The sequence below is a fragment of the Nilaparvata lugens genome, chromosome 10 (genome assembly GCF_014356525.2).
Source record: "Nilaparvata lugens isolate BPH chromosome 10, ASM1435652v1, whole genome shotgun sequence".
Taxonomy (NCBI): Eukaryota; Metazoa; Arthropoda; class Insecta; order Hemiptera; family Delphacidae; genus Nilaparvata; species Nilaparvata lugens.
The window spans coordinates 18,482,762-18,496,091 of record NC_052513.1 but is presented as its reverse complement, the minus strand read 5'-3'; positions in this window follow the sequence as shown (position 1 = coordinate 18,496,091).

The window sequence follows — 13,330 nt, the reverse complement described above, 5'->3', positions numbered from 1 at the left end:
TAAAGTTGATGTTGTCAATACCACTATATTTGTTCAGAAATCAATTTACATCACAAAACCAGGTTTCATGGTAACACCTCCCACATAACCCAACCAGGTCGTGTGTTTATGGGGAGGATATTATTTGATATCCTTCTTAGAGAATCGACAATTATTAAAACAATTGTTGAAACACCGCCGATTTATGAAGTTACATCACATTATTATATTATCGTTATTTCAATTGCATTTAAACTTCATTCTCATTGATTAATGTTTTACACTTTTTATAATTCGTTGAATAATTAGCATTACCCTCATTTAATGTAAATTAGTGCATAAGCCAGTAAATATTGTAACATACATAAATAAAGAAATCTAATCTTCAGCTGAACGGATCTTGTAAATTAATTTTTGAACAAATAAAGTGGTATTATTCTTTCAATTATGGAGAAATACCACAGAATCTCATACCATACAAACAAATTATTAAAACTGTACTGTGTTTACATTATTGTAATCACTCGAAATCCACTTTGTATTCGAGTTTTTACATAATTTCACATGGTATGGAAGTACAAAATGTAATATTCAATGAAAATCAACCTGCCACTTTCAAATTCTAGTTTGAAATGAACCAGGTTCTGTTTCAGATTATTCCACTGCAACTGATTCTCAAAATTCTTCTATAATTGAGATCAATGATAATTCCATACAGGCCTACTAGATATTACCATAGAGAAACAATAGCGTAAGTAGATATCCCACGGTACAGGGCGTTTATGTCGCAACTTTTACTGTTATCCCAAGCCGATAGTTCACGTAGTTCTTTCCCATGCAGCTGTGTGACGCTGGTAGTCTCTCAAATTATGCCGTTCATACACTATCACCTCAACAAAACAGTAAAAATTGACAATAATCGGCTTGAGATAACAGTAAAAGTTGCGACATAAATACCCTATACCATGGGATATCTACTTAAGCTATTGTTTCTCTATGATATTACCATACCACAGATTTATAGAAAATCGAGATACTCGTTGAGACTGAAATGAAGACGAGCAGTGTTTATATTACCGTCGAGAACTGGTAGATCATACTAAGCGAATATTTTAAGATAATTAGAAAACTATCTCTTCACCTGTGGTCATTTCTTAACCCTCAATCACAATAAATATTCCGGAAAGTACCACTAGGATAATAATCATGATACTCCAGTAGTCTAGTCTAGCTCCTATATGTCATTTGCAGTATATTCAATCAAAAAATATCATGGATCTTTTCTCCCTATTTGCAGTAACTCGACCACATTTGTATATATTTTCTCAAAAATGAGACACTATTATCACCTCGGCTACAGAATCTTCACTTCCCTGAAAATATCATACTATTATCTTCTCCTCAGTACCTTCATTTCTCAACGTTTTTCATACTGTATTATCTCCTTTGCAGTACCTCAAAATATCAGACTGTATGACCATATTCACAGTACCTATATTTCCCTGAGAATTTCAAACTGTATCATCTCTTTGCAGTACCTTTATATCATCAGGATATATCATACTGTATTATCTCATCTGCAGTACCTATTTATCCTAAGGATATATCATACTGAATTATCCCAGCTGCAGTATCTATATATATCCTCAGGAATTTCATACTATATTCTCTTGTCTGCAGTACCTATATATTTATCCACAAATACCATACTAGGATACTATCTTCTCCAATGATATTTCATCCAAAATTATAGCTGCAGCTTGAATTCAGTTCGCAGATTATCAAACTGCTTCCAAATTTATTTGGCATCTCCTCTCTACACGTTAAGCATGATATACTGAGTGAACTAGTTTCAATCAACTACTGTACTTCCATGCAACTAGTTGGATTCACTAGTTGAGAGAGTCTATAATGAATTTCTATACACAGTAAACAGATCCCATTCACCCACTGTAGATTCATACAACTAGTTGGATTAACTAGTTGAGATATTCAATAAAAAAGTTCTGTACAGAGTAAACCAGTTCCATTCAACTACTGTAGTTCCATATAACTAGTTTGGTAGTTTATTTATTGAAGTTTTTCGGTTTATCTTTTGATAGTATGACACCTTGTGAGACCGGACTCCCCGGTAGTTGAACAAAGTAGTTGAGAAATTATATGAAACAGAATGAACTAGTTCCATATAAATAGTTGAATAAACTAGTTGAGAAATTCTATGATAATATCGAGTGACCTGGCTGGCTGAGGTCGGGTGTCAGAGTTTTCAGGTCGCAACTGATCAATTTCAGAGTCTCTGACAAGACCTAACGACCGCTTTTAGGCAGCTGGGATCGACGGCTTACGTTTCCATCCGAGACTCATAAATATAGAAATTCTGAAGATAAATCAATCAATCAATTATGAATGTCAATCAATCGTATGTATGTAGAGGTGCGTACAGACTTTCGCTCTGCTCCGCAACCGAACGTCACTCGAGCAGAGCGATTGATAATCGACCGGGGAGCAAGAGTGGAACGCGAGAAGAGCTAACATCTCCCGTAACGTTCATGATCGGTGCGATTGCAGAGCGGGGGCGGAGCGACTGCAGTACGATGGAGGAACGAGGGCGGTACGAGGGCGGAGCGTGCTCGGTGCGGGTTGGAAGCGCGTATATGTGTATACAGCTTTATATGTACAAATGTATAATGATCGATCAATATTGTACATGGGAGTATAAAGATAAGGAGAGGTTTCACTAAAGTCTACTGTACAATAATTGTAGTGTAGCCTTCACCCACTTATATGCATACAACTTTGGAGCAAAGTATGACTATGACCGGTTGCACAAAAGCCGCTTAAATTTGAACCGTGATTAATTTCACAAGAACCATTCAGAGAAGGTCTTTTTGATAAGACGACTTCTCTGATTGGTTCTCGTGAAACTAATCACGGTTAAAATTCAACCGGCTCGTATGCAACCGACAAAAAGGCCTCCTCTGAATGTCTCTTGTGGAAATTAACCACAGTTGAAATTAAACCGGCTTTTGTGCAACCGGTACTAATGTTGCCAAGATACTTACATATTGTTGCCATATACGAAGATAGAGGAAGGCTCCACTAAAGCTCTTACCTGCTCTCCAGTTGTAGTGCAGCCTTTAGGCCTATCCAGTAAAAGACATAGTGCCGGTTGCAGAACAGCCGGTTAAATTTTAACCGTGATTAATTCCACGATAACCAATCAGAGAAGCCGTCCTATCGAAAACGCCTTCTCTGATTGGTTCTCGTGAAATTAATCACGGTTAAAATTTAACCGGCTGTTGTGCAACCGGGCCATACAATATTGGAGCGAACTATCACCTTATTGTCAAGATATACTAGTAGTTCTGTGCACAGTAGACCTCACGCAGTATTCTCATCCACAAGTACCTGATTGAAACTATAGACCTTATGGAATTCACAGCAATAGACTGGCTTCTCCGCACATCTGTGTAATCACTTGTCATCTGATTTATGATGAATAATAATAATAATAATAATAATAATTTCTCTGGATGTTGGACGACACATCCAGAGGAGTTTATTCATAAATTCATACATTACATATTTTTTTCATATATTTTCAATAATATAACAATATTCAGTGTTTACAAAAATGATACCTCACTATATAATATATGTGTCGAGGTTATCATCAAATTAATACTAATTTATGCTACAACAGATAATACAAAAATTCCAAAAATCTAAAACTATATCTATTACCCTAAGCATCACCTAGTACAAAGATACTAAACCGAGGTACTATTTTCTACATATAAATTACCTTATTTAAAAAGAATATTGCTTAAATCTAAATCCTACTTACTATTAGTTCCTCACTACTTTGTATCCCAATACTGAATAACCAATGTCTAATTTTTCTTTTGAACCTATTGAAATTTTCCTCTCCTTTGATTTCTAATGGTATTCTATTAGATATTGTAGGCCCTAAATATCCTAGTGATCTTTGCCCAAACGCTGTATTCATTCTTGGTACTTCTTGATTGTAACGTTCTCTTATTCTAGTATTATGGCTATGATTTATGATATGGTTCCTATTTTGATGTTTTTTCATATACCCTAATCACAACAATATATACAATTGTCTAACGCTGAGTACTCTATTTTCTATAAATAATTCTACAGTTGAAAACTGGATTTCCCTGTTTCCCATTATTTTCAAAATGCGTTTTTGAGTTTTAAATAATGGATCTATAAAACTGAAGTTAGCTGCACCCCAAACTAACAGACCGTACCTTAAAAGAGATTCAACTAATGTTAAGTATACAGTTTTTAACATTTCTTTGTCTATGATACGCCTTAATTGATAGAATTTGTATATAAGCTTCCTTATTTTGGCAGTTGTATATGTTATGTGTTTGTTCCATTTCAATGAATCATCTACTATTATTCCTAAATACTTTATATTGTCAGAGCGTTCTATTAGTGGGCAATTACAATTATTGTTACATTTCTATCACAATTATGGAGCTTCATTGTTGTCATGTGTGGTTTTGTGCTATTTGTTAAAGAAAAAGCTAAAAATTTTGTTTTTTCTGAATTCAATGACAATAAGTTATTTCTTAACCAACTAGTGATTTTTGTAAGTTCTATCTCTGCTGTTTGGAACACTTCTTCCCAGTTTTTTCCTTGAAAAAGGAGTGCTGTATCGTCAGCAAAGGCTATAACTCTTCCTTGAATTTGAATGGAGCACAACTCATTTGCAAAGATCGAATACAAAATTGGTCCTAAAACTGTTCCTTGAGGTATTCCAAACTTCATGGAACCCTCTGCACTCATATGGTTCTCAACCTTTGTTTTTTGCTGTCGATTGCTGAGGTAGGATCTGAACCATTCAAGTGGCACTCCTCTTATACCTATTGCCTATTGCCTATGGCAGAATAACTATATAGTCTGATTTTCATTCTAATATTGACGTATGAAGGAGGCTCCTTTTTCCTTTTATATTATCCTTGAAATGCAAAATTTCCAAAAACCTTGTACATACGTCGACGCGCAATAAAAAAGGAACATACCTCTCAAATTTCATGAAAATGTATTACCGCGTTTCGCCATAAATGCACAACATATAAACATTTAAACATTAAGAGAAATGCCAAACCGTCGACTTGAATCTTAGACCTCACTTCGCTCGGTCAATAAGTATATACAATGCTAGAGGAAGGCTTCACTAAAAGTCATATCAGCTCTACAGTTGTAGTACAGCCTTCATCAACTTATAAGAGTAAATTATGACTATAGTGAGGTCCACGTTATAATGGCAGTGAATAAAGATAGGTGGACAACGTTGCCGATCCTCTCTCTTGCCAAAGCCCTCTATAGACGGTAGCTGATACAGGTTTATTGATGTAATATCAACTGGTCATTCTCGTTTAAAATGATCAACTATATTCTATAAGGCAATTAAATATATTTTTCAATAATTTCATGATGAATTTTCACTTTCCTTGCCCTATTTCCTTACCATAGGTAAGGAGAGTATTGCTTTCCGAAAAAAATTAAGGTACCCCAATTTCTAAATTCCTATACGTTTCAAGGTTCCCTGAGTCCAAAAAAGTGGTTTTTGGGTATTAGTCTGTATGTGTGTGTGTGTGTGTGTGTGTGTTGTGTGTGTGTGTGGTGTGTGTGTGTGTGTGTGTGTGTGTGTGTGTTGTGTGTGTGTGTGTGTGTGTGTGTGTGTGTGGTGTGTGTGTGGTGTGTGTGTGTGTGTGTGTGTGTGGTGTGTGTGTGTGTGTGTTGTGTGTGTGTGTGTGTGTGTGTGTGTGTGTGTATGAGTGTATGTGCGTCTGTGTACACGATATCTCATCTCCCCTTCAACGGAATGACTTGAAATTTGAAACTTAAGGTCCTTACACTATAAGGATCCGACACGAGCAATTTCGATCAAATGCAATTCGAGATGGCGGCTGAAATGGAGAAAATGTTGTCGAAAACAGGGTTTCTCGTGATTCTCTCAAAAACGGCTTCAACGATTTTGATTGAATTCATACCTGAAATAGTTATCGATAAGCTCTATCAACTGCCATGAGTCACATACCTGTGAAAATTTCAGGAGCTCCGCCCCATCTATGCAAAGTTTGATTTTAGATTCTCAATTATCAAACTTCAGATACAATTTGAACAAAAAATTTGGAGTGAAAAAGATTGAGCATGGAAATCTCTACAAATAATGTCCTGCAACATTTTCACCTGAAATTGAAAATAAGCTCGAAGTTCGAGAAAATGTGATTAGCCAATTACAAACTGTTGACAACTGTGGATTCTATTAAATGATTCACTATGGAGAGATAGCAGACCTCGTATGTCTACAGCGTTATTGTCCTGTCACCAGCTGGGTCAGATCTTTGTTTATAAGTAGACTTGAGATGCACGAGAACACTAGGTGATCACGTCGAGAACACGTCAGATGATCATTTCTCATAACGTCATAGAAAGTTGTGTGAGTGTACCATACCATATTTTTATTATTGAGATGAAATATCTTGTTAATCAATAATTAATTCTACATTGTTAAAAGACGATCTTGCAACACAGCAGAGCGAGAAAGAGATAGCGCTATCAGCTTTTTTGATTGATGGACAAGGATAGCAATACTTGGGAAGAAACTTTCAACACTGCAAACACTAACATAAAAATTGTATACAAATGGCTACAAGAACACATATTGACACTAAATGCAGATAAAAGAAAATACATGACTTTTTCACCCAACATAACAGGTCAACCACCAACAGCTTTGAAACTTTTTATTAGAATGGAGACACATGAAAATAACACAGCGTATAATCCAGAAGTTGCAAAAACCCTAGAAAGAGTTCAAACAATAAAATATTTAAGTATTCTACTGGACCAGCATCTCAAATGGGATAAACACATTGAATACTTATGTTCCAAATCCAAATACCTCATCTATGTTTTTTTATAAAATTAATAGATTAAAGAACCTTGATATAATAAGAAAGATATATTTTGCTTATGCCCACTCAATATTACAATACATTATTGAAGTTTGGGGAGGTGCATATGATACACATTTAAACAAATTTTTCATTATCCAAAAACACATGATAAGAGCGGCGCTTGTTAAACCTAGATTATATCAAAGCAGAGGAATCTTCCTTGAGTTTAAAGTTCCAACGCTAAGACAAAATTATGTAAAAAAGGTCATTCTCCATATAAATAAATAGGGCGCGAAACGCCCTATAACACTCGTCCAAACAATATATACAATATCAATCTCATAAAACTTACAACATGCAGGCATCAATTAACATACTTAAGCAATTACATGGTAAACAAAATTCCCAATGATTTTTCAACCAAAAAAATCACTCTTGCTCTACACATCAGTATGGATAATTGGATATACCAAAATATTCTCTTTAAGCTAACTGTATAGATCTGTGAATTGGATTAATACCATATTTTTTAGATATTTAACATTTGGTGTATAAATAATAAACAATCCGGATTTAATCCTACCCAACAATTTTATAAATTCTTTAAAAAAATCATGGTGGCCTCCCTACATCGACTTTCAGCAAACTTTTCCTCTTTTCTTTTTATTTTTACATCTCCTTTTATGTACTCTCGTATTTCGAAATCATTGTCACTGCATAGCCAATAGTGTAAATGAACTACAACTCACTGCCAACACACAAGTGTTACTTATGCTGGCAGTGCCAAAAAGGAAAAATTGCTTTTACAATGAAGTTAACTGAACATTTCATTTTACTTCTACTACTGTACTATGTCAAGTTCATTTATTAAGTTATTTACTTAATCTATTGTACATAACTATTAAGTATAATTTATAATTTTGTTTCTGCTTTGTATAGTCAAATTTTCATTTTGTTTCATTCTATTCTAATGATGTAATGTGCTTTTTTGGCGAAATAAATTCAATTCAATTCAATTCAATACCATTGCTAATCAAACACTGCCATTATAATGTGGATCTCAAGCTGGTTCTGAATTCGTTTCATAGATTTTTATTCAGTAAAAGCATCTAATGCGTACTAATGCTTATCAAACACTGTCATTTTAACGTGGACCTTACTATATATTGTCAAGATACATATGTATACAAAGATAGAGAAAGGCTTGACTAAAAGTCATAGCAACTCTGCAGTATTGTAGTACGGCCTTATATCCCGCAAACTCTCTCCCTAACCTTCTAAAATATTCAGATACCAGGTGGCAGAAATGCATAAGGTGTAGTTTATGTGAGTACTGTAGCAAGATTATATTGTGTACTTACTTGTCTGGTGAGAAATTTTGGTGACAATTTTGTAGCCCATATTTTATGTAGCATTGGAGTGATCCGTGGTCTAGTGGATAGAGTGCCTGCGTAGCAGCATAGAGATCCCCGGGTTCTAACCCTCTCAATACCAGAAGTTTTTTAACCAGATCACTCCCGTGTTATCGGATGGACACGTTAAACTGTCGGTCCCGGCTGAAGTATGACAGTCGTAAGGCCCATTGACGGCTTAAATTATATATTCAGGCGGTGGGACCTTCCCGCAAGGTACTCCCCACCAACAAAAGCCATACGAATTTACTTTTTTACTATGTAGCATTTTCTCCTTTGTGGATCGAACTAAAGTGTCATTTTTTGTTGCTCACATTCATGGTGAGGTCCACGTTATAATGGCATTGGAGAAAGATAGAGGGACAGTGTTGCCGATTCTCTGTCACTGCCTTCTATAGAGGATAGCTGATAACAGTATATCTGATTAAATAATTATCAGTTCATTATTGTTTAGAATAATCAATTTATAATATTCTATCCTTCAGTAAAAACTGTTTTTCAATGATTCGATGATGGATTTACATGAATGAGATGGAATATTTTGTTGATTTATTATATTTCCACATTGTTAGAAAACGATCTGGCAACGTTATGGATCTAGATAAGAATAGCGCTTCGTGATTTGTCGAATCATGGACAAGTGCAATGCAGCATCAACAATGTTAATCAAATACTGCCATCATTATGTGAACCTCACTATAGTTAAATACCTATAACATACAACAAACTAACTTCGTTATCCCAAAATCTGGAACAATAGTTATTGTTTCCCTCTCTAGATTAGAATAATTGAACAAACTTGTTGGTCTAGAACTGTTGTGAGTGGTGTACTCTTGCTATATGGTGAAAGAATGCTATTTGAGTAAATGTGAATTTTGGCGAAGGAGAGGCCTAAGGGGTAACGGACAAGATTCAAGACGCTACAAATGAGGGTAATGAACATGAATTAGCAAGAAGAATCTCTTCCTTCTTATCCTCTCCCTCCTCCACCAACCATCCTCATCTTCACCTTCTTCTCCTAAATACTCATCCTCATCTTCACCTTCTTCTCCTAAATTCTCATCCTCATCTTCACCTTCTTCTCCTAAATTCTCATCCTCATCTTCTCCTTCTTCTCCTGAATCCTCATCCTCATCTTCACCTTCTTCTCCTAAATCCTCATCCTCCTCTTCTCATTCTGCTCCAATTCTTATCCTCTCCCCTCCTACTACTCCCCACCAACTACCAACTCCTCTTCAACCTCCTCCTCCTGCTCCTTCTTTTTCACCCTCTCTTCCTCCTTCTCCTCTTTCTCTTCCTCCTTATTCTTCTCCTGAATCCTCATCCTCATCTTCACCTTCTTCTCCTAAATCCTCATCCTCCTCTTCTCATTCTGCTCCAATTCTTATCCTCTCCCCTCCTACTACTCCCCACCAACTACCAACTCCTCTTTAACCTCCTCCTCCTGCTCCTTCTTTTTCACCCTCTCTTCCTCCTTCTCCTCTTTCTCTTCCTCCTTATTCTTCTCCTGAATCCTCATCCTCATCTTCACCTTCTTCTCCTAAATCCTCATCCTCCTCTTCTCATTCTGCTCCAATTCTTATCCTCTCCCCTCCTACTACTCCCCACCAACTACCAACTCCTCTTCAACCTCCTCCTCCTGCTCCTTCTTTTTCACCCTCTCTTCCTCCTTCTCCTCTTTCTCTTCCTCCTTATTCTTCTCCACCTCCTCATACTCTTCATTTCCTTCTTCTCCTGAATCCTTATATCCACTTACCCTCGTTCTTCTCCTCATCTACTACCTTTTTCTTTTCCTCCTCCACCTCTTCCTTCTCCTTCTTCTTCTCCACACACTCTTCATCCTCCTCCTCTACCTCTTCCACTTCCTCCTCCTTCTCACCAACTTCCTAATCATCCTCTTCTCCTTTTTTTCTAAACCTGGGAGATAATGGGCTCCCACTCCTCACCCTACTCACCAACTACCATCTCCTTCTCCTCCTCCTCCTCCTCATTCTCTTCCACTTCCTCCTCCTCATTCTCCTCTTCCACTTCCTCCTCCCATTCGTCCTCCTCCTCCTCCACCACTCACTCACACTTAGCGCTATATCTTATCACACAAATGCAACAGCCATAGTCACACCGCAATCCAACAATTAAATTAATGGTCCGCGAAATTCCCGCCCCAAATCCTTAAACCGCCAGCAGCTAAGTCCTGCTAAGTCCCTTTGCCCAGCAAAGTGCTTAAAACAAGCACGAATCAAGTCCATTCCAAGTTATGCCAGTAATTGTTTCCTGCCACTAAGCCACTCATTTCATTTAGATCATCTCCTGCTTTGTCTCACTCTTGTTTTATTTCCTACTCTTTTCCTATTTTCCGAAAGATTCTATCAATGGAAATACAGATGAGAATACAACAAACAAAACAAACAATTAGAAAATTCTCGGGCATTGTAACACAAACTGAACTTCACAAAAGTTCACAAAGTTTTCTATTCTATTAATGGAAATACAGATGGAAATTAATTGGAAATAGCATTTGTTCGCATGTTAATCAATGAATAATTATTATTAAACGACAATCCCAATTACATGCTGCAAATCACCAAAATCAAGGACTTCTGCTACTGCAAATATTGACAACAAGGTGAACAGCTGGATGGAAATTCGATGAGCGCTACTATACAAAAATTATTTGCCAGCCCAGGAATCGAACCCGGTACCTTCTAAGTGCCAGTCTGACTAATCATACTAATCCTAGATTCTATTGACATAGTTTTACTCTACTTATATCAACCGTTTTTGTTATCATTCCTCCCTTTTCCTCTTTATTCTAGATAGTTTCATTGATAGTGTCAATAGATAGAAGTTGAAGAATAAGATCATTACCTTTTTTGCCAACGTTCATACTCTCATCCAGGCTTCTCTCCAAATAAGAATTATCAAGTTAGTTTGATGTGACAATCAAAAACAACATGCTATACTTGATCAACTCTACTATAATGAAGGAAAGAACTGGCTTATACACGTACGAGATAGAAAAAGTATGTTTGACGCATCATCACGTCTCAACTACTCAACTGATTAACTTGGAATTCTTCTCATAGATTCTTCATTTACCGAGGAAGATTATAGGCCTACTTCAAATCCTTCAATATTTCAGTAGGACAAGTTTTCAGTTTGTCAAGTTTTTAAATAGACCCTAATAGAACACGGGTTACCTGCTCAAATATGGAAAGTGAGACATTGTACAAGTGTGTGTGTGTGTGTGTGTGTGTGTGTGTGTGTGTGTGTGTGTGTGTGTGTGTGTGTGTGTGTGTGTGTGTGTGTGTGTGTGTGTGTGTGTGTGTATGTGTGTGTGTGTGTGTGTGTGTGTGTGTATGAGTGTATGTGCGTCTGTGTGTCATTACAATATAAGGATCCGACACGAACAATTTCGATCAAATTCAATTTAAAGATGGCCGCTAAAATGGCGAAAATGTTGTCAAAAACAGGGTTTTTCGCGATTCCCTCGAAAACGGCTCAAGTCCTATATCTGTAAAAATTTCAGGAGCTCCGCCCAATCTATGCAAAGTTTGAATTTAGATTCACAACTATCAGGCTTCAGATACAATATAACCAAAAAATTCAAGTGGAAAATATTGAGCATTAAAATCCCTTCAATTAATGTGCAGTAACATTTTCACCTAAGATTGAAAATAAGCTCGAAATTCCAGATAATGTGATTATTTCAATTGCAAACTCTTGGCAACTGTTGATTCTATTGAATAATTCACTATGAAGAGATAGCAGACCTCGTGTGTTTCCAGTGTTATTGTCCTGTCACCAGCTGGGTCAGATCTTTGAGATTTGAATAGTAGTAGACTTGAGATGCGCGGGAACACTAGCGTCAGGTGATCAATTTTCATAACGGCAAGGAAAGTTGTGTGAGTGTGTCACACCAGATTTTTCATTTATACATTGATAGATACAATATCAATCTCAATTATGAATGATTCCTTTCCCAAATTTGGATAGAAATTGTCCAAAAATAGGTTATGTTTACACTTCATAAGTTTTGTCCAATTTTGAGATGGTTCATAATGAATAATTATGATGTGAATATACATAATGAATATTTGATGAATGTAGATAGGATACTACTGATAGAGAAGCATCTTCAGGAATCATAGTTCAGTACAAATCAAGTACAAGAGGGGAGGAATTCGTGAAATGATGAGGGTATTCGAGAAATGATTAGACAATAGAGGGCCAGATTTGAGAAATGATGTCAGCCTGACCGTTGGGGTACTCTCGAGACTCAGTGGTAGGGGAAGCTAGGACAATAGAGCCTCTCTCCGGAGAGTAAATCGAATTTGGATGTGCAGTTGTCTCTCCTCTATTCAAGGCAGGTAATTAATTAGGCAAATGGACAGATATTGGGGGAGAAAGAGAGTGTGTGTGAGGGGGTGAGTGAGAGAGTGTGGAGGAGAGAAAGAGACAGACAGAGAGTTAGAGAATGAGAGTGAGAGAGTGAGAAAGGGTATAAATGGAAGAGAGGTAGAATGAGAGATTAATTGATTGATTGATTGATTGAGTACTTTAATCAGATTGATTGATTGATTGATTGATTGAGTACTTTATTTATGTAGATTACAATATATACTGTCTTATACACTTACATACAATAGCTTACAATACAGCAAAATTATAGATGAATTTACATGATATAGACTAAGAAAATAATTATTGAACTGTATATGATATGAAAAAGCAATTTGTAATATAATAACTATAGATAATAATTATATTGTTATGCATCTACATAAATTGGCGGAGCTTTGGACATATCAATGTCCATTCTTCGGAAAGAATATTAAAAATATCCTCCCCACTAACTCTCTACCAAAAAAAGGACATCCAAGTACTGACCACACCCGACGTTACTACGAAGCTAGTGTAACCGAATCAAAATAGAAAATAAATTGTGCTCGATATAACAGTGATCCACTAAAAACATAACATTTTCTTATTGAATGAAAA